Here is a 20,771-nt window from a genome sequence, read left to right on the forward strand (position 1 = left end):
TTCGAATCGGACGAAAAACTGATAGTGAATTGTAACATTCAGGGCCACCTAATGACGATGGACCACGCAAATTGCGTCCCGATTCAATACATCGTCCTCCAGCCGAGTTGACTCCATGGGTCTATTGCTGCCTCGGGCACCTTATGGCCGTTCTGCTGTGAATCTAGATTATAGAATGGGACGAAAAACTGATAGTGAATTGTAACGTTCAGGGCCACCTAATGACGATGGATCACTCAAATTGCGTCCCGATTCAATACATCGTCCCCAGCCAACTTGTCTCCATGGGTCTATTGCTGCCTCGGGCACCTTATGGCCGTTCTGCTGTGAGTCTAGATTATCGAATGGGACGAAAAACTGATAGTGAATTGTAACGTTCAGGGCCTCCTAATGACGATGGATCACTCAAATTGCGTCCCGATTCAATATATCGTCCTCCAGCAGACATGTCTCCATGGGTCGATTGCTGCCTCGGGCACCTAATGGCCGTTCTGCTGTGAGTCAAAGATTTTCGAATCGGACGTAAAACTGATAGCTAATTGTAACATTCAGGGCCACCTAATGACGATGGACCACGCAAATTGCGTCCCGAATCAATACATCGTCCTCCAGCCGAGTTGACTCCATGGGTCTATTGGTGCCTCGGGCACCTTATGGCCGTTCTGCTGTGAATCTAGATTATCGAATGGGACGAAAAACTGATAGTGAATTGTAACGTTCAGGGCCACCTAATGACGATGGATCACTCAAATTGCGTCCCGATTCAATACATCGTCCCCAGCCGACTTGTCTCCATGGGTCTATTGCTGCCTCGGGCACCTTATGGCCGTTCTGCTGTGAGTCTAGATTATCGAATGGGACGAAAAACTGATAGTTAATTGTAACGTTCAGGGCCACCTAATGACGATGGATCACTCAAATTGCGTCCTGATTCAATCAATCGTCCTCCAGCAGACTTGACTTCATGGGTCTATTGCTGCCTCGAACACCTTATGGCCGTTCTGCTGTGAGTCAAAGATTTTCGAATCGGACGAAAAACTGATAGTGAATTGTAACGTTCAGGGCCACCTAATGACGATGCATCACTCAAATTGCGTCCCGATTCAATACATCGTCCTCCAGCCGACTTGACTCCATGAGTCTATTGCTGCCTCGGGCACCTTATGGCCGTTCTGCAGTCAGTCTAGATTATCGAATGGGACGAAAAACTGATAGTGAATTGTAACGTTCAGGGCCTCCAAATGACGATGGATCACTCAAATTGCGTCCCGATTCAATACATCGTCCTCCAGCCGTCTTGACTCCATGGGTCTATTGCTGCCTCGGGCACCTTATGGCCGTTCTGCTGTGAGTCTAGATTATCGAATGGGACGAAAAACTGATAGTGAATTGTAACGTTCAGGGCCTCCTAATGACGATGGATCACTCAAATTGCGTCCCGATTCAATACATCGTCCTCCAGCAGACTTGTCTCCATGGGTGGATTGCTGCCTCGGGCACCTAATGGCCGTCCTGCTGTGAGTCAAAGATTTTCGAATCGGACGAAAAACTGATAGTGAATAGTAACATTCAGGGCCACCTAATGACGATGGACCACGCAAATTGCGTCCCGATTCAATACATCGTCCTCCAGCAGAGTTGACTCCATGGGTCTATTGCTGCCTCGGGCACCTTATGGCCGTTCTGCTGTGAATCTAGATTATCGAATGGGACGAAAAACTGATAGTGAATTGTAACGTTCAGGGCCACCTAATGACGATGGATCACTCAAATTGCGTTCCGATTCAATACATCGTCCCCAGCCGACTTGACTCCATGGGACTATTGCTGCCTCGGGCACCTTATGGCCGTTCTGCTGTGAGTCTAGATTATCGAATGGGACGAAAAACTGATAGTGAATTGTAACGTTCAGGGTCTCCTAATGACGATGGATCACTCAAATTGCGTCCTGATTCAATACATCGTCCTCCAGCAGACTTGACTTCATGGGTCTATTGCTGCCTCGGGGACCTTATGGCCGTTCTGCTGTGAGTCAAAGATTTTCGAATCAAACGAAAAACTGATAGTGAATTGTAACTTTCAGGGCCACCTAATGACGATGGATCACTCAAATTGCGTCCCGATTCAATACATCGTCCTCCAGCAGACTTGTCTCCATGGGTCGATTGCTGCCTCGGGCACCTTATGGCCGTTCTGCTGTGAGTCAAATATTTTCGAATCGAACGAAAAACTGATAGTGATTTGTAACATTCAGGGCCACCTCATGACGATGGACCACACAAATTGCGTCCAGATTCAGTACATCGTCCACTAGCCGACTTGACTCCATGGGACTATTGCAGCCTCGGGCACCTTATGGCCGTTCTGCTGTGATTCTAGATTATAGAATGGGATGAAAAACTGATAGTGAATTGTAACGTTCAGGGCCACCTAATGACGATGGATCACTCAAATTGCGTCCCGATTCAATACATCGTCCTCCAGCAGTCTTGTCTCCATGGGTCTATTGCTGCCTCGGGCACCTTATGGCAGGCCTGCTGTGACTCAAAGATTTTCGAATCGGACGAAAAACTGATAGTGAATTGTAACGTTCAGGGCCTCCTAATGACGATGGATCACTCAAACTGCGTCCCGATTCAATACATCGTCCTCCAGCCGACTTGACTCCATGGGACTATTGCTGCCTCGGGCACCTTATGGCCGTTCTGCTGTGAGTCTAGATTATAGAATGGGATGAAAAACTGATAGTGAATTGTAACGTTCAGGGCCACCTAATGACGATGAATCACTCAAATTGCGTCCCGATTCAATACATCGTCCTCCAGCAGACTTGTCTCCATGGGTCTATTGCTGCCTCGGGCACCTTATGGCAGGCCTGCTGTGACTCAAAGATCTTCGAATCGGACGAAAAACTGATAGTGAATTGTAACGTTCAGGGCCACCTAATGACGATGGATCACTCAAATTGCGTCCCGATTCAATACATCGTCCCCAGCCGACTTGTCTCCATGGGTCTATTGCTGCCTCGGGCACCTTATGGCCGTTCTGCTGTGAGTCTAGATTATCGAATGGGACGAAAAACTGATAGTGAATTGTAACGTTCAGGGCCACCTAATGACGATGGATCACTCAAATTGCGTCCTGATTCAATACATCGTATTCCAGCAGACTTGACTTCATGGGTCTATTGCTGCCTCGGGCACCTTATGGCCGTTCTGCTGTGAGTCAAAGATTTTCGAATCGGACGAAAAACTGATAGTGAATTGTAACTTTCAGGGCCACCTAATGACGGTGGATCACTCAAATTGCGTCCCGATTCAATACATCGTCCTCCAGCAGACTTGTCTCCATGGGTCGATTGCTGCCTCGGGCACCTTATGGGCGTTCTGCTGTGAGTCAAAGATTTTCGAATCGGACGAAAAACTGATAGTGATTTGTATCATTCAGGGCCACCTAATGACGATGGACCACACAAATTGCGTCCCGATTCAGTACATCGTCCACTAGCCGACTTGACTCCATGGGACTATTGCTGCCTCGGGCACCTTATGGCCGTTCTGCTGTGAGTCTAGATTATAGAATGGGATGAAAAACTGATAGTGAATTGTAACGTTCAGGGCCACCTAATGACGATGGATCAATCAAATTGCGTCCCGATTCAATACATCGTCCTCCAGCAGACTTGTCTCCATGGGTCTATTGCTGCCTCGGGCACCTTATGGCAGGCCTGCTGTGACTCAAAGATTTTCGAATCGGACGAAAAACTGATAGTGAATTGTAACGTTCAGGGCCTCCTAATGACGATGGATCACTCAAATTGCGTCCCGATTCAATACATCGTCCTCCAGCCGACTTGACTCCATGGGTCTATTGCTGCCTCGGGCACCTTATGGCCGTTCTGCTGTGAGTCTAGATTATCGAATGGGACGAAAAACTGATAGTGGATTGTAACGTTCAGGGCCTCCTAATGACGATGGATCACTCAAATTGCGTCCCGATTCAATACATCGTCCTCCAGCAGACTTGTCTCCATGCGTCTATTGCTGCTTCGGGCACCTTATGGCAGGCCTGCTGTGACTCAAAGATTTTCGAATCGGACGAAAAACTGATAGTGAATTGTAACGTTCAGGGCCTCCTAATGACGATGGAACACTCAAATTGCGTCCCGATTCAATACATCGTCCTCCAGCAGACTTGTCTCTATGCGTCTGTTGCTGCCTCGGGCACCTTATGGCCGTTCTGCTGTGAGTCAAAGATTTTCGAATCGGACGAAAAACTGATAGTGAATTGTAACATTCAGGGCCACCTAATGACGATGGACCACGCAAATTGCGTCCCGATTCAATACATCGTCCTCCAGCCGAGTTGACTCCATGGGTCTATTGCTGCCTCGGGCACCTTATGGCCGTTCTGCTGTGAATCTAGATTATCGATGGGACGAAAAACTGATAGTGAATTGTAACGTTCAGGGCCACCTAATGACGATGGATCACTCAAATTGCGTCCCGATTCAATACATCGTCCCCAGCCGACTTGTCTCCATGGGTCTATTGCTGCCTCGGGCACCTTATGGCCGTTCTGCTGTGAGTCTAGATTATCGAATGGCACGAAAAACTGATAGTGAATTGTAACGTTCAGGGCCACCTAATGACGATGGATCACTCAAATTGCGTCCCGATTCAATACATCGTCCCCCAGCAGACTTGTCTCCACGGGTCGATTGCTGCCACGGGCACCTTATGGGCGTTCTGCTGTGAGTCTAGATTATCGAATGGGACGAAAAACTGATAGTGAATTGTAACGTTCAGGGCCACCTAATGACGATGGATCATTCAAATTGCGTCCCGATTCAATACATCGTCCTCCAGCCGACTTGACTCCATGGGTCTATTGCTGCCTCGGGCACCTTATGGCCGTTCTGCTGTGAGTCTAGATTATTGAATGGGACGAAAAACTGATAGTGAATTGTAACGTTCAGGGCCTCCTAATGACGATGGATCACTCAAATTGCGTCCCGATTCAATATATCGTCCTCCAGCAGACATGTCTCCATGGGTCGATTGCTGCCTCGGGCACCTAATGGCCGTTCTGCTGTGAGTCAAAGATTTTCGAATCGGACGAAAAACTGATAGTGAATTGTAACATTCAGGGCCACCTAATGACGATGGACCACGCAAATTGCGTCCCGATTCAATACATCGTCCTCCAGCCGAGTTGACTCCATGGGTCTATTGCTGCCTCGGGCACCTTATGGCCGTTCTGCTGTGAATCTAGATTATCGAATGGGACGAAAAACTGATAGTGAATTGTAACGTTCAGGGCCACCTAATGACGATGGATCACTCAAATTGCGTCCCGATTCAATACATCGTCCCCAGCCGACTTGTCTCCATGGGTCTATTGCTGCCTCGGGCACATTATGGCCGTTCTGCTGTGAGTCTAGATTATCGAATGGGACGAAAAACTGATAGTGAATTGTAACGTTCAGGGCCTCCTAATGACGATGGATCACTCAAATTGCGTCCCGATTCAATATATCGTCCTCCAGCAGACATGTCTCCATGGGTCGATTGCTGCCTCGGGCACCTAATGGCCGTTCTGCTGTGAGTCAAAGATTTTCGAATCGGACGAAAAACTGATAGTGAATTGTAACATTCAGGGCCACCTAATGACGATGGACCACGCAAATTGCGTCCCGATTCAATACATCGTCCTCCAGCCGAGTTGACTCCATGGGTCTATTGGTGCCTCGGACACCTTATGGCCGTTCTGCTGTGAATCTAGATTATCGAATGGGACGAAAAACTGATAGTGAATTGTAACGTTCAGTGCCACCTAATGACGATGGATCACTCAAATTGCGTCCCGATTCAATACATCGTCCCCAGCCGACTTGTCTCCATGGGTCTATTGCTGCCTCGGGCACCTTATGGCCGTTCTGCTGTGAGTCTAGATTATCGAATGGGACGAAAAACTGATAGTTAATTGTAACGTTCAGGGCCACCTAATGACGATGGATCACTCAAATTGCGTCGTGATTCAATCAATCGTCCTCCAGCAGACTTGACTTCATGGGTCTATTGCTGCCTCGAACACCTTATGGCCGTTCTGCTGTGAGTCAAAGATTTTCGAATCGGACGAAAAACTGATATTGAATTGTAACGTTCAGGGCCACCTAATGACGATGCATCACTCAAATTGCGTTCCGATTCAATACATCGTCCTCCAGCCGACTTGACTCCATGAGTCTATTGCTGCCTCGGGCACCTTATGGCCGTTCTGCTGTGAGTCTAGATTATCGAATGGGACGACAAACTGATAGTTAATTGTAACGTTCAGGGCCACCTAATGACGATGGACCACACAAATTGCGTCCCGATTCAGTACATCGTCCACTAGCCGACTTGACTCCAAGGGACTATTGCTGCCTCGGGCACCTTATGGCCGTTCTGCTGTGAGTCTAGATTATAGAATGGGATGAAAAACTGATAGTGAATTGTAACGTTCAGGGCCACCTAATGACGATGGATCACTCAAATTGCGTCCCGATTCAATACATCGTCCTACAGCAGACTTGTCTCCATGGGTCTATTGCTGCCTCGGGCACCTTATGGCCGTTCTGCTGTGAGTCAAAGATTTTCGAATCGGACGAAAAACTGATATTGAATTGTAACATTCACGGCCACCTAATGACGATGGATCAAGCAAATTGCGTCCCGATTCAATACATTATCCTCCAGCCGAGTTGACTCCATGGGTCTGTTGCTGCCTCGGCACCTTATGGCCGTTCTGCTGTGAATCTAGATTATCGAATGGGACGAAAAACTGATGGTGAATTGTAACGTTCAGGGCCACCTAATGACGATGGATCACTCAAATTGCGTCCCGATTCAATACATCGTCCCCAGCCGACTTGACTCCATGGGACTATTGCTGCCTCGGGCACCTTATGGCCGTTCTGCTGTGAGTCTAGATTATCGAATGGGACGAAAAACTGATAGTGAATTGTAACGTTCAGGGCCTCCTAATGACGATGGATCACTCAAATTGCGTCCCGATTCAATACATCGTCCTCCAGCAGACTTGTCTCCATGCGTCTATTGCTGCTTCGGGCACCTTATGGCAGGCCTGCTGTGACTCAAAGATTTTCGAATCGGACGAAAAACTGATAGTGAATTGTAACGTTCAGGGCCTCCTAATGACGATGGAACACTCAAATTGCGTCCCGATTCAATACATCGTCCTCCAGCAGACTTGTCTCTATGCGTCTGTTGCTGCCTCGGGCACCTTATGGCCGTTCTGCTGTGAGTCAAAGATTTTCGAATCGGACGAAAAACTGATAGTGAATTGTAACATTCAGGGCCACCTAATGACGATGGACCACGCAAATTGCGTCCCGATTCAATACATCGTCCTCCAGCCGAGTTGACTCCATGGGTATATTGCTGCCTCGGGCACCTTATGGCCGTTCTGCTGTGAATCTAGATTATCGATGGGACGAAAAACTGATAGTGAATTGTAACGTTCAGGGCCACCTAATGACGATGGATCACTGAAATTGCGTCCCGATTCAATACATCGTCCTCCAGCCGACTTGAGTCCATGAGTCTATTGCTGCCTCGGGCACCTTATGGCCGTTCTGCAGTGAGTCTAGATTATCGAATGGGACGAAAAACTGATAGTGAATTGTAACGTTCAGGGCCTCCTAATGACGATGGATCACTCAAATTGCGTCCCGATTCAATACATCGTCCTCCAGCCGTCTTGACTCCATGGGTCTATTGCTGCCTCGGGCACCTTATGGCCGTTCTGCTGTGAGTCTAGATTATCGAATGGGACGAAAAACTGATAGTGAATTGTAACGTTCAGGGCCTCCTAATGACGATGGATCACTCAAATTGCGTCCCGATTCAATACATCGTCCTCCAGCAGACTTGTCTCCATGGGTCGATTGCTGCCTCGGGCACCTAATGGCCGTCCTGCTGTGAGTCAAAGATTTTCGAATCGGACGAAAAACTGATAGTGAATAGTAACATTCAGGGCCACCTAATGACGATGGACCACGCAAATTGCGTCCCGATAAAATACATCGTCCTCCAGCAGAGTTGACTCCATGGGTCTATTGCTGCCTCGGGCACCTTATGGCCGTTCTGCTGTGAATCTAGATTATCGAATGGGACGAAAAACTGATAGTGAATTGTAACGTTCAGGGCCACCTAATGACGATGGATCACTCAAATTGCGTTCCGATTCAATACATCGTCCCCAGCCGACTTGACTCCATGGGACTATTGCTGCCTCGGGCACCTTATGGCCGTTCTGCTGTGAGCCTAGATTATCGAATGGGACGAAAAACTGATAGTGAATTGTAACGTTCAGGGTCTCCTAATGACGATGGATCACTCAAATTGCGTCCTGATTCAATACATCGTCCTCCAGCAGACTTGACTTCATGGGTCTATTGCTGCCTCGGGCACCTTATGGCCGTTCTGCTGTGAGTCAAAGATTTTCGAATCAAACGAAAAACTGATAGTGAATTGTAACTTTCAGGGCCACCTAATGACGATGAATCACTCAAATTGCGTCCCGATTCAATACATCGTCCTCCAGCAGACTTGTCTCCATGGGTCGATTGCTGCCTCGGGCACCTTATGGCCGTTCTGCTGTGAGTCAAATATTTTCGAATCGAACGAAAAACTGATAGTGATTTGTAACATTCAGGGCCACCTCATGACGATGGACCACACAAATTGCGTCCAGATTCAGTACATCGTCCACTAGCCGACTTGACTCCATGGGACTATTGCAGCCTCGGGCACCTTATGGCCGTTCTGCTGTGAGTCTAGATTATAGAATGGGATGAAAAATTGATAGTGAATTGTAACGTTCAGGGCCACCTAATGACGATGGATCACTCAAATTGCGTCCCGATTCAATACATCGTCCTCCAGCAGTCTTGTCTCCATGGGTCTATTGCTGCCTCGGGCACCTTATGGCAGGCCTGCTGTGACTCAAAGATTTTCGAATCGGACGAAAAACTGATAGTGAATTGTAACGTTCAGGGCCTCCTAATGACGATGGATCACTCAAATTGCGTCCCGATTCAATACATCGTCCTCCAGCCGACTTGACTCCATGGGACTATTGCTGCCTCGGGCACCTTATGGCCGTTCTGCTGTGAGTCTAGATTATAGAATGGGATGAAAAACTGATAGTGAATTGTAACGTTCAGGGCCACCTAATGACGATGAATCACTCAAATTGCGTCCCGATTCAATACATCGTCCTCCAGCAGACTTGTCTCCATGGGTCTATTCTGCCTCGGGCACCTTATGGCAGGCCTGCTGTGACTCAAAGATTTTCGAATCGGACGAAAAACTGATAGTGAATTGTAACGTTCAGGGCCTCCTAATGAAGATGGATCACTCAAATTGCGTCCCGATTCAATACATCGTCCTCCAGCCGACTTGACTCCATGGGTCTATTGCTGCCTCGTGCACCTTATGGCCGTTCTGCTGTGAGTCTAGATTATCGAATGGGACGAAAAACTGATAGTGAATTGTAACGTTCAGGGCCTACTAATGACGATGGATCACTCAAATTGCGTCCCGATTCAATACATCGTCCTCCAGCAGACTTGTCTCCATGGGTCGATTGCTGCCTCGGGCACCTAATGGCCGTCCTGCTGTGAGTCAAAGATTTTCGAATCGGACGAAAATCTGATAGTGAATTGTAACATTCAGGGCCACCTAATGACGATGGACCACGCAAATTGCGTCCCGATTCAATACATCGTCCTCCAGCCGAGTTGACTCCATGGGTCTATTGCAGCCTCGGGCACCTTATGGCTGTGAATCTAGATTATCGAATGGGACGAAAAACTGATAGTGAATTGTAACGTTCAGGGCCTCCTATTGACGATGGATCACTCAAATTGCGTCCCGATTCAATACATCGTCCTCCAGCAGACTTGTCTCCATGGGTCGATTGCTGCCTCGGGCACCTAATGGCCGTTCTGCTGTGAGTCAAAGATTTTCGAATCGGACGAAAAACTGATAGTGAATTGTAACATTCAGGGCCACCTAATGACGATGGACCACGCAAATTGCGTCCCGATTCAATACATCGTCCTCCAGCCGAGTTGACTCCATGGGTCTATTGCTGCATCGGGCACCTTATGGCCGTTCTGCTGTGAATCTAGATTATCGAATGGGACGAAAAACTGATAGTGAATTGTAAAGTTCAGGGCCTCCTAATGACGATGGATCACTCAAATTGCGTCCCGATTCAATACATCGTCCTCCAGCAGACTTGTCTCCATGGGTCGTTTGCTGCCTCGGGCACCTAATGGCCGTTCTGCTGTGAGTCAAAGATTTTCGAATCGGACGTAAAACTGATAGTGAATTGTAACATTCAGGGCCACCTAATGACGATGGACCACGCAAATTGCGTCCCGATTCAATACATCGTCCTCCAACCGAGTTGACTCCATGGGTCTATTGCTGCCTCGGGCACCTTATGGCCGTTCTGCTGTGAATCTAGATTATCGAATGGGACGTAAAACTGATAGTGAATTGTAACGTTCAGGGCCACCTAATGACGATGGATCACTCAAATTGCGTCCCGATTCAATACATCGTCCCCAGCCGACTTGTCTCCATGGGTCTATTGCTGCCTCGGGCACCTTATGGTCGTTCTGCTGTGAGTCTAGATTATCGAATGGGACGAAAAACTGATAGTGAATTGTAACGTTCAGGGCCACCTAATGACGATGAATCACTCAAATTGCGTCCCGATTCAATACATCGTCCTCCAGCAGACTTGTCTCCATGGGTCTATTGCTGCCTCGGGCACCTTATGGCAGGCCTGCTGTGACTCAAAGATTTTCGAATCGGACGAAAAACTGATAGTGAATTGTAACGTTCAGGGCCTCCTAATGACGATGGATCACTCAAATTGCGTCCCGATTCAATACATCGTCCTCCAGCCGACTTGACTCCATGGGTCTATTGCTGCCTCGTGCACCTTATGGCCGTTCTGCTGTGAGTCTAGATTATCGAATGGGACGAAAAACTGATAGTGAATTGTAACGTTCAGGGCCTACTAATGACGATGGATCACTCAAATTGCGTCCCGATTCAATACATCGTCCTCCAGCAGACTTGTCTCCATGGGTCGATTGCTGCCTCGGGCACCTAATGGCCGTCCTGCTGTGAGTCAAAGATTTTCGAATCGGACGAAAAACTGATAGTGAATTGTAACATTCAGGGCCACCTAATGACGATGGACCACGCAAATTGCGTCCCGATTCAATACATCGTCCTCCAGCCGAGTTGACTCCATGGGTCTATTGCTGCCTCGGGCACCTTATGGCTGTGAATCTAGATTATCGAATGGGACGAAAAACTGATAGTGAATTGTAACGTTCAGGGCCTCCTAATGACGATGGATCACTCAAATTGCGTCCCGATTCAATACATCGTCCTCCAGCAGACTTGTCTCCATGGGTCGATTGCTACCTCGGGCACCTAATGGCCGTTCTGCTGTGAGTCAAAGATTTTCGAATCGGACGAAAAACTGATAGTGAATTGTAACATTCAGGGCCACCTAATGACGATGGACCACGCAAATTGCGTCCCGATTCAATACATCGTCCTTTAGCCGAGTTGACTCCATGGGTCTATTGCTGCATCGGGCACCTTATGGCCGTTCTGCTGTGAATCTAGATTATCGAATGGGACGAAAAACTGATAGTGAATTGTAACGTTCAGGGCCTCCTAATGACGATGGATCACTCAAATTGCGTCCCGATTCAATACATCGTCCTCCAGCAGACTTGTCTCCATGGGTCGTTTGCTGGCTCGGGCACCTAATGGCCGTTCTGCTGTGAGTCAAAGATTTTCGAATCGGACGTAAAACTGATAGTGAATAGTAACATTCAGGGCCACCTAATGACGATGGACCACGCAAATTGCGTCCCGATTCAATACATCGTCCTCCAGCCGAGTTGACTCCATGGGTCTATTGCTGCCTCGGTCACCTTATGGCCGTTCTGCTGTGAATCTAGATTATCGAATGGGACGAAAAACTGATAGTGAATTGTAACGTGCAGGGCCACCTAATGACGATGGATCACTCAAATTGCGTCCCGATTCAATACATCGTCCCCAGCCGACTTGTCTCCATGGGTCTATTGCTGCCTTGGGCACCTTATGGTCGTTCTGCTGTGAGTCTAGATTATCGAATGGGACGAAATACTGATAGTGAATTGTAACGTTCAGGGCCACCTAATGACGATGGATCACTCAAATTGCGTCCCGATTCAATACATCGTCCTCCAGCCGACTGGTCTCCATGGGTCTATTGCTGCCTCGGGCACCCTATGGCCGTTCTGCTGTGAGTCTAGATTATCGAATGGGACGAAAAACTGATAGTGAATTGTAACGTTCAGGGCCACCTAATGACGATGGATCACTCAAATTGCGTCCTGATTCAATACATCGTCCTCCAGCAGACTTGACTCATGGGTCTATTACTGCCTCGGGCACCTTATGGCCGTTCTGCTGTGAGTCAAAGATTTTCGAATCGGACGAAAAACTGATAGTGATTTGTAACATTCAGGGCCACCTAATGACGATGGACCACACAAATTGCGTCCCGATTCAGTACATCGTCCACAAGCCGACTTGACTCCATGGGACTATTGTTGCCTAGGGCACCTTATGGCCGTTCTGCTGTGAGTCTAGATTATAGAATGGGATGAAAAATTGATAATGAATTGTAACGTTCAGGGCCACCTAATGACGATGGATCACTCAAATGGCGTCCCGATTCAATACATCGTCCTCCAGCAGACTTGTCTCCATGGGTCGATTGCTGCCTCGGGCACCTAATGGCCGTTCTGCTGTGAGTCAAAGATTTTCGAATCGGACGAAAAACTGATAGTGAATTGTAACATTCACGGCCACCTAATGACGATAGACCACGCAAATTGCGTCCCGATTCAATACATCGTCCTCCAGCGGAGTTGACTCCATGGGTCTATTGCTGCCTCGCGCACCTTATGGCCATTCTGCTGTGAATCTAGATTATCGAATGGGACGAAACACTGATAGTGAATTGTAACGTTCAGGGCCACCTAATGACGATGGATCACTCAAATTGCGACCCGATTCAATACATTGTCCCCAGCCGACTTGACTCCATGGGACTTTTGCTGCCTCGGGCACCTTATGGCCGTTCTGCTGTCAGTCTAGATTATCGAATGGGACGAAAAACTGATAGTGAATTGTAACGTTCAGGGCCTCCTAATGACGATGGATCACTCAAATTGCGTCCCGATTCAATACATCGTCCTCCAGCAGACTTGTCCCCATGGGTCTATTGCTGCCTCGGGCACCTTATGGCCGTTCTGCTGTGAGTCTAGATTATCGAATGGGACGAAAAACTGATAGTGAATTGTAACATTCAGGGCCACCAAATGACGATGGACCACGCAAATTGCGTCCCGATTCAATACATCGTCCTCCAGCCGAGTTGACTCCATGGGTCTCTTGCTGCCTCGGGCACCTTATGGCCGTTCTGCTGTGAGTCAAAGATTTTCGAATCGGACGAAAAACTGATAGTGAATTGTAACTTTCAGGGCCACCTAATGACGATGGATCACTCTAATTGCGTCCCGATTCAATACATCGTCCTCCAGCAGACTTGTCTCCATGGGTCGATTGCTGCCTCGGGCACCTTATGGCCGTTCTGCTGTGAGTCAAAGATTTTCGAATCGGACGAAAAACTGATAGTGATTTGTAACATTGAGGGCACCTAATGACGATGGACCACACAAATTGCGTCCCGATTCAGTACATCGTCCACTAGCCGACTTGACTCCATGGGACTATTGCTGCCTCGGGCACCTTATGGCCGTTCTGCTGTGAGTCTAGATTATAGAATGGGATGAAAAACTGATAGTGAATTGTAACGTTCAGGGCCACCTAGTGACGATGGATCAATCAAATTGCGTCCCGATTCAATACATCGTCCTCCAGCAGACTTGTCTCCATGGGTCTATTGCTGCCTCGGGCACCTTATGGCCGTTCTGCTGTGAGTCTAGATTATAGAATGGGATGAAAAACTGATAGTGAATTGTAACGTTCAGGGCCACCTAATGACGATGAATCACTCAAATTGCGTCCCGATTCAATACATCGTCCTCCAGCAGACTTGTCTCCATGGGTCTATTGCTGCCTCGGGCACCTTATGACAGGCCTGCTGTGACTCAAAGATTTTCGAATCGGACGAAAAACTGATAGTGAATTGTAACGTTCAGGGCCTCCTAATGACGATGGATCACTCAAATTGCGTCCCGATTCAATACATCGTCCTCCAGCCGACTTGACTCCATGGGTCTATTGCTGCCTCGTGCACCTTATGGTCGTTCTGCTGTGAGTCTAGATTATCGAATGGGACGAAAAACTGATAGTGAATTGTAACGTTCAGGGCCTACTAATGACGATGGATCACTCAAATTGCGTCCCGATTCAATACAACGTCCTCCAGCAGACTTGTCTCCATGGGTCGATTGCTGCCTCGGGCACCTAATGGCCGTCCTGCTGTGAGTCAAAGATTTTCGAATCGGACGAAAAACTGATAGTGAATTGTAACATTCAGGGCCACCTAATGACGATGGACCACGCAAATTGCGTCCCGATTCAATACATCGTCCTCCAGCCGAGTTGACTCCATGGGTCTATTGCTGCCTCGGGCACCTTATGGCTGTGAATCTAGATTATAGAATGGGACGAAAAACTGATAGTGAATTGTAACGTTCAGGGCCTCCTAATGACGATGGATCACTCAAATTGCGTCCCGATTCAATACATCGTCCTCCAGCAGACTTGTCTCCATGGGTCGATTGCTGCGTCGGGCACCTAATGGCCGTTCTGCTGTGAGTCAAAGATTTTCGAATCGGACGAAAAACTGATAGTGAATTGTAACATTCAGGGCCACCTAATGACGATGGACCACGCAAATTGCGTCCCGATTCAATACATCGTCCTTTAGCCGAGTTGACTCCATGGGTCTATTGCTGCATCGGGCACCTTATGGCCGTTCTGCTGTGAATCTAGATTATCGAATGGGACGAAAAACTGATAGTGAATTGTAACGTTCAGGGCCTCCTAATGACGATGGATCACTCAAATTGCGTCCCGATTCAATACATCGTCCTCCAGCAGACTTGTCTCCATGGGTCGTTTGCTGCCTCGGGCACCTAATGGCCGTTCTGCTGTGAGTCAAAGATTTTCGAATCGGACGTAAAACTGATAGTGAATTGTAACATTCAGGGCCACCTAATGACGATGGACCACGCAAATTGCGTCCCGATTCAATACATCGTCCTCCAGCCGAGTTGACTCCATGGGTCTATTGCTGCCTCGGGCACCTTATGGCCGTTCTGTTGTGAATCTAGATTATCGAATGGGACGAAAAACTGATAGTGAATTGTAACGTTCAGGGCCACCTAATGACGATGGATCACTCAAATTGCGTCCCGATTCAATACATCGTCCCCAGCCGACTTGTCTCCATGGGTCTATTGCTGCCTCGGGCACCTTATGGTCGTTCTGCTGTGAGTCTAGATTATCGAATGGGACGAAAAACTGATAGTGAATTGTAACGTTCAGGGCCACCTAATGACGATGGATCACTCAAATTGCGTCCCGATTCAATACATCGTCCCCAGCCGACTGGTCTCCATGGGTCTATTGCTGCCTCGGGCACCCTATGGCCGTTCTGCTGTGAGTCTAGATTATCGAATGGGACGAAAAACTGATAGTGAATTGTAACGTTCAGGGCCACCTAATGACGATGGATCACTCAAATTGCGTCCTGATTCAATACATCGTCCTCCAGCAGACTTGACTCATGGGTCTATTACTGCCTCGGGCACCTTATGGCCGTTCTGCTGTGAGTCAAAGATTTTCGAATCGGACGAAATACTGATAGTGATTTGTAACATTCAGGGCCACCTAATGACGATGGACCACACAAATTGCGTCCCGATTCAGTACATTGTCCACTAGCCGACTTGACTCCATGGGACTATTGCTGCCTAGGGCACCTTATGGCCGTTCTGCTGTGAGTCTAGATTATAGAATGGGATGAAAAATTGATAATGAATTGTAACGTTCAGGGCCACTTAATGACGATGGATCACTCAAATTGCGTCCCGATTCAATACATCGTCCTCCAGCAGACTTGTCTCCATGGGTCGATTGCTGCCTCGGGCACCTAATGGCCGTTCTGCTGTGAGTCAAAGATTTTCGAATCGGACGAAAAACTGATAGTGAATTGTAACATTCAGGGCCACCTAATGACGATAGACCACGCAAATTGCGTCCCGATTCAATACATCGTCCTCCAGCCGAGTTGACTCCATGGGTCTATTGCTGCCTCGGGCACCTTATGGCCATTCTGCTGTGAATCTAGATTATCGAATGGGACGAAAAACTGATACTGAATTGTAACGTTCAGGGCCACCTAATGACGATGGATCACTCAAATTGCGTCCCGATTCAATACATTGTCCCCAGCCGACTTGACTCCATGGGACTATTGCTGCCTCGGGCACCTTATGGCCGTTCTGCTGTCAGTCTAGATTATCGAATGGGACGAAAAACTGATAGTGAATTGTAACGTTCAGGGCCTCCTAATGACGATGGATCACTCAAATTGCGTCCCGATTCAATACATCGTCCTCCAGCAGACTTGTCTCCATGGGTCTATTGCTGCCTCGGGCACCTTATGGCCGTTCTGCTGTGAGTCTAGATTATCGAATGGGACGAAAAACTGATAGTGAATTGTAACATTCAGGGCCACCAAATGACGATGGACCACGCAAATTGCGTCCCGATTCAATACATCGTCCTCCAGCCGAGTTGACTCCATGGGTCTCTTGCTGCCTCGGGCACCTTATGGCCGTTCTGCTGTGAGTCAAAGATTTTCGAATCGGACGAAAAACTGATAGTGATTTGTAACATTGAGGGCACCCAATGACGATGGACCACACAAATTGCGTCCCGATTCAGTACATCGTCCACTAGCCGACTTGACTCCATGGGACTATTGCTGCCTCGGGCACCTTATGGCCGTTCTGCTGTGAGTCTAGATTATAGAATGGGATGAAAAACTGATAGTGAATTGTAACGTTCAGGGCCACCTAGTGACGATGGATCAATCAAATTGCGTCCCGATTCAATACATCGTCCTCCAGCAGACTTGTCTCCATGGGTCTATTGCTGCCTCGGGCACCTTATGGCCGTTCTGCTGTGAGTCTAGATTATAGAATGGGATGAAAAACTGATAGTGAATTGTAACGTTCAGGGCCACCTAATGACGATGAATCACTCAAATTGCGTCCCGATTCAATACATCGTCCTCCAGCAGACTTGTCTCCATGGGTCTATTGCTGCCTCGGGCACCTTATGGCAGGCCTGCTGTGACTCAAAGATTTTCGAATCGGACGAAAAACTGATAGTGAATTGTAACGTTCAGGGCCTCCTAATGACGATGGATCACTCAAATTGCGTCCCGATTCAATACATCGTCCTCCAGCCGACTTGACTCCATGGGTCCATTGCTGCCTCGTGCACCTTATGGTCGTTCTGCTGTGAGTCTAGATTATCGAATGGGACGAAAAACTGATAGTGAATTGTAACGTTCAGGGCCTACTAATGGCGATGGATCACTCAAATTGCGTCCCGATTCAATACATCGTCCTCCAGCAGACTTGTCTCCATGGGTCGATTGCTGCCTCGGGCACCTAATGGCCGTCCTGCTGTGAGTCAAAGATTTTCGAATCGGACGAAAAACTGATAGTGAATTGTAACATTCAGGGCCACCTAATGACGATGGACCACGCAAATTGCGTCCCGATTCAATACATCGTCCTCCAGCCGAGTTGACTCCATGGGTCTATTGCTGCCTCGGGCACCTTATGGCTGTGAATCTAGATTATCGAATGGGACGAAAAACTGATAGTGAATTGTAACGTTCAGGGCCTCCTAATGACGATGGATCACTCAAATTGCGTCCCGATTCAATACATCGTCCTCCAGCAGACTTGTCTCCATGGGTCGATTGCTGCCTCGGGCACCTAATGGCCGTTCTGCTGTGAGTCAAAGATTTTCGAATCGGACGAAAAACTGATAGTGAATTGTAACATTCAGGGCCACCTAATGACGATGGACCACGCAAATTGCGTCCCGATTCAATACATCGTCCTTTAGCCGAGTTGACTCCATGGGTCTATTGCTGCATCGGGCACCTTATGGCCGTTCTGCTGTGAATCTAGATTATCGAATGGGACGAAAAACTGATAGTGAATTGTAACGTTCAGGGCCTCCTAATGACGATGGATCACTCAAATTGCGTCCCGATTCAATACATCGTCCTCCAGCAGACTTGTCTCCATGGGTCGATTGCTGCCTCGGGCACCTAATGGCCGTTCTGCTGTGAGTCAAAGATTTTCGAATCGGACGTAAAACTGATAGTGAATTGTAACATTCAGGGCCACCTAATGACGATGGACCACGCAAATTGCGTCCCGATTCAATACATCGTCCTCCAGCCGAGTTGACTCCATGGGTCTATTGCTGCCTCGGGCACCTTATGGCCGTTCTGCTGTGAATCTAGATTATCGAATGGGACGAAAAACTGATAGTGAATTGTAACGTTCAGGGCCACCTAATGACGATGGATCACTCAAATTGCGTCCCGATTCAATACATCGTCCCCAGCCCACTTGTCTCCATGGGTCTATTGCTGCCTCGGGCACCTTATGGTCGTTCTGCTGTGAGTCTAGATTATCGAATGGGACGAAAAACTGATAGTGAATTGTAACGTTCAGGGCCACCTAATGACGATGGATCACTCAAATTGCGTCCCGATTCAATACATCGTCCCCAGCCGACTGGTCTCCATGGGTCTATTGCTGCCTCGGGCACCCTATGGCCGTTCTGCTGTGAGTCTAGATTATCGAATGGGACGAAAAACTGATAGTGAATTGTAACGTTCAGGGCCACCTAATGACGATGGATCACTCAAATTGCGTCCTGATTCAATACATCGTCCTCCAGCAGACTTGACTCATGGGTCTATTACTGCCTCGGGCACCTTATGGCCGTTCTGCTGTGAGTCAAAGATTTTCGAATCGGACGAAAAACTGATAGTGATTTGTAACATTCAGGGCCACCTAATGACGATGGACCACACAAATTGCGTCCCGATTCAGTACATCGTCCACTAGCCGACTTGACTCCATGGGACTATTGCTGCCTAGGGCACCTTATGGCCGTTCTGCTGTGAGTCTAGATTATAGAATGGGATGAAAAATTGATAATGAATTGTAACGTTCAGGGCCACCTAATGACGATGGATCACTCAAATTGCGTCCCGATTCAATACATCGTCCTCCAGCAGACTTGTCTCCATGGGTCGATTGCTGCCTCGGGCACCTAATGGCCGTTCTGCTGTGAGTCAAAGATTTTCGAATCGGACGAAAAACTGATAGTGAATTGTAACATTCAGGGCCACCTAATGACGATAGACCACGCAAATTGCGTCCCGATTCAATACATCGTCCTCCAGCCGAGTTGACTCCATGGGTCTATTGCTGCCTCGGGCACCTTATGGCCATTCTGCTGTGAATCTAGATTATCGAATGGGACGAAAAACTGATAGTGAATTGTAACGTTCAGGGCCACCTAATGACGATGGATCACTCAAATTGCGTCCCGATTCAATACATTGTCCCCAGCCGACTTGACTCCATGGGACTATTGCTGCCTCGGGCACCTTATGGCCGTTCTGCTGTCAGTCTAGATTATCGAATGGGACGAAAAACTGATAGTGAATTGTAACGTTCAGGGCCTCCTAATGACGATGGATCACTCAAATTGCGTCCCGATTCAATACATCGTCCTCCAGCAGACTTGTCTCCATGGGTCTATTGCTGCCTCGGGCACCTTATGGCCGTTCTGCTGTGAGTCTAGATTATCGAATGGGACGAAAAACTGATAGTGAATTGTAACATTCAGGGCCACCAAATGACGATGGACCACGCAAATTGCGTCCCGATTCAATACATCGTCCTCCAGCCGAGTTGACTCCATGGGTCTCTTGCTGCCTCGGGCACCTTATGGCCGTTCTGCTGTGAGTCAAAGATTTTCGAATCGGACGAAAAACTGATAGTGAATTGTAACTTTCAGGGCCACCTAATGACGATGGATCACTCTAATTGCGTACCGATTCAATACATCGTCCTCCAGCAGACTTGTCTCCATGGGTCGATTGCTGCCTCGGGCACCTTATGGCCGTTCTGCTGTGAGTCAAAGATTTTCGAATCGGACGAAAAACTGATAGTGATTTGTAACATTGAGGGCACCTAATGACGATGGACCACACAAATTGCGTCCCGATTCAGTACATCGTCCACTAGCCGACTTGACTCCATGGGACTATTGCTGCCTCGGGCACCTTATGGCCGTTCTGCTGTGAGTCTAGATTATAGAATGGGATGAAAAACTGATAGTGAATTGTAACGTTCAGGGCCACCTAGTGACGATGGATCAATCAAATTGCGTCCCGATTCAATACATCGTCCTCCAGCAGACTTGTCTCCATGGGTCTATTGCTGCCTCGGGCACCTTATGGCAGGCCTCCTGTGACTCAAAGATTTTCGAATCGGACGAAAAACTGATAGTGAATTGTAACGTTCA

The sequence above is a fragment of the Schistocerca cancellata genome, chromosome 1 (assembly GCF_023864275.1).
Source record: "Schistocerca cancellata isolate TAMUIC-IGC-003103 chromosome 1, iqSchCanc2.1, whole genome shotgun sequence".
NCBI lineage: Eukaryota > Metazoa > Arthropoda > Insecta > Orthoptera > Acrididae > Schistocerca > Schistocerca cancellata.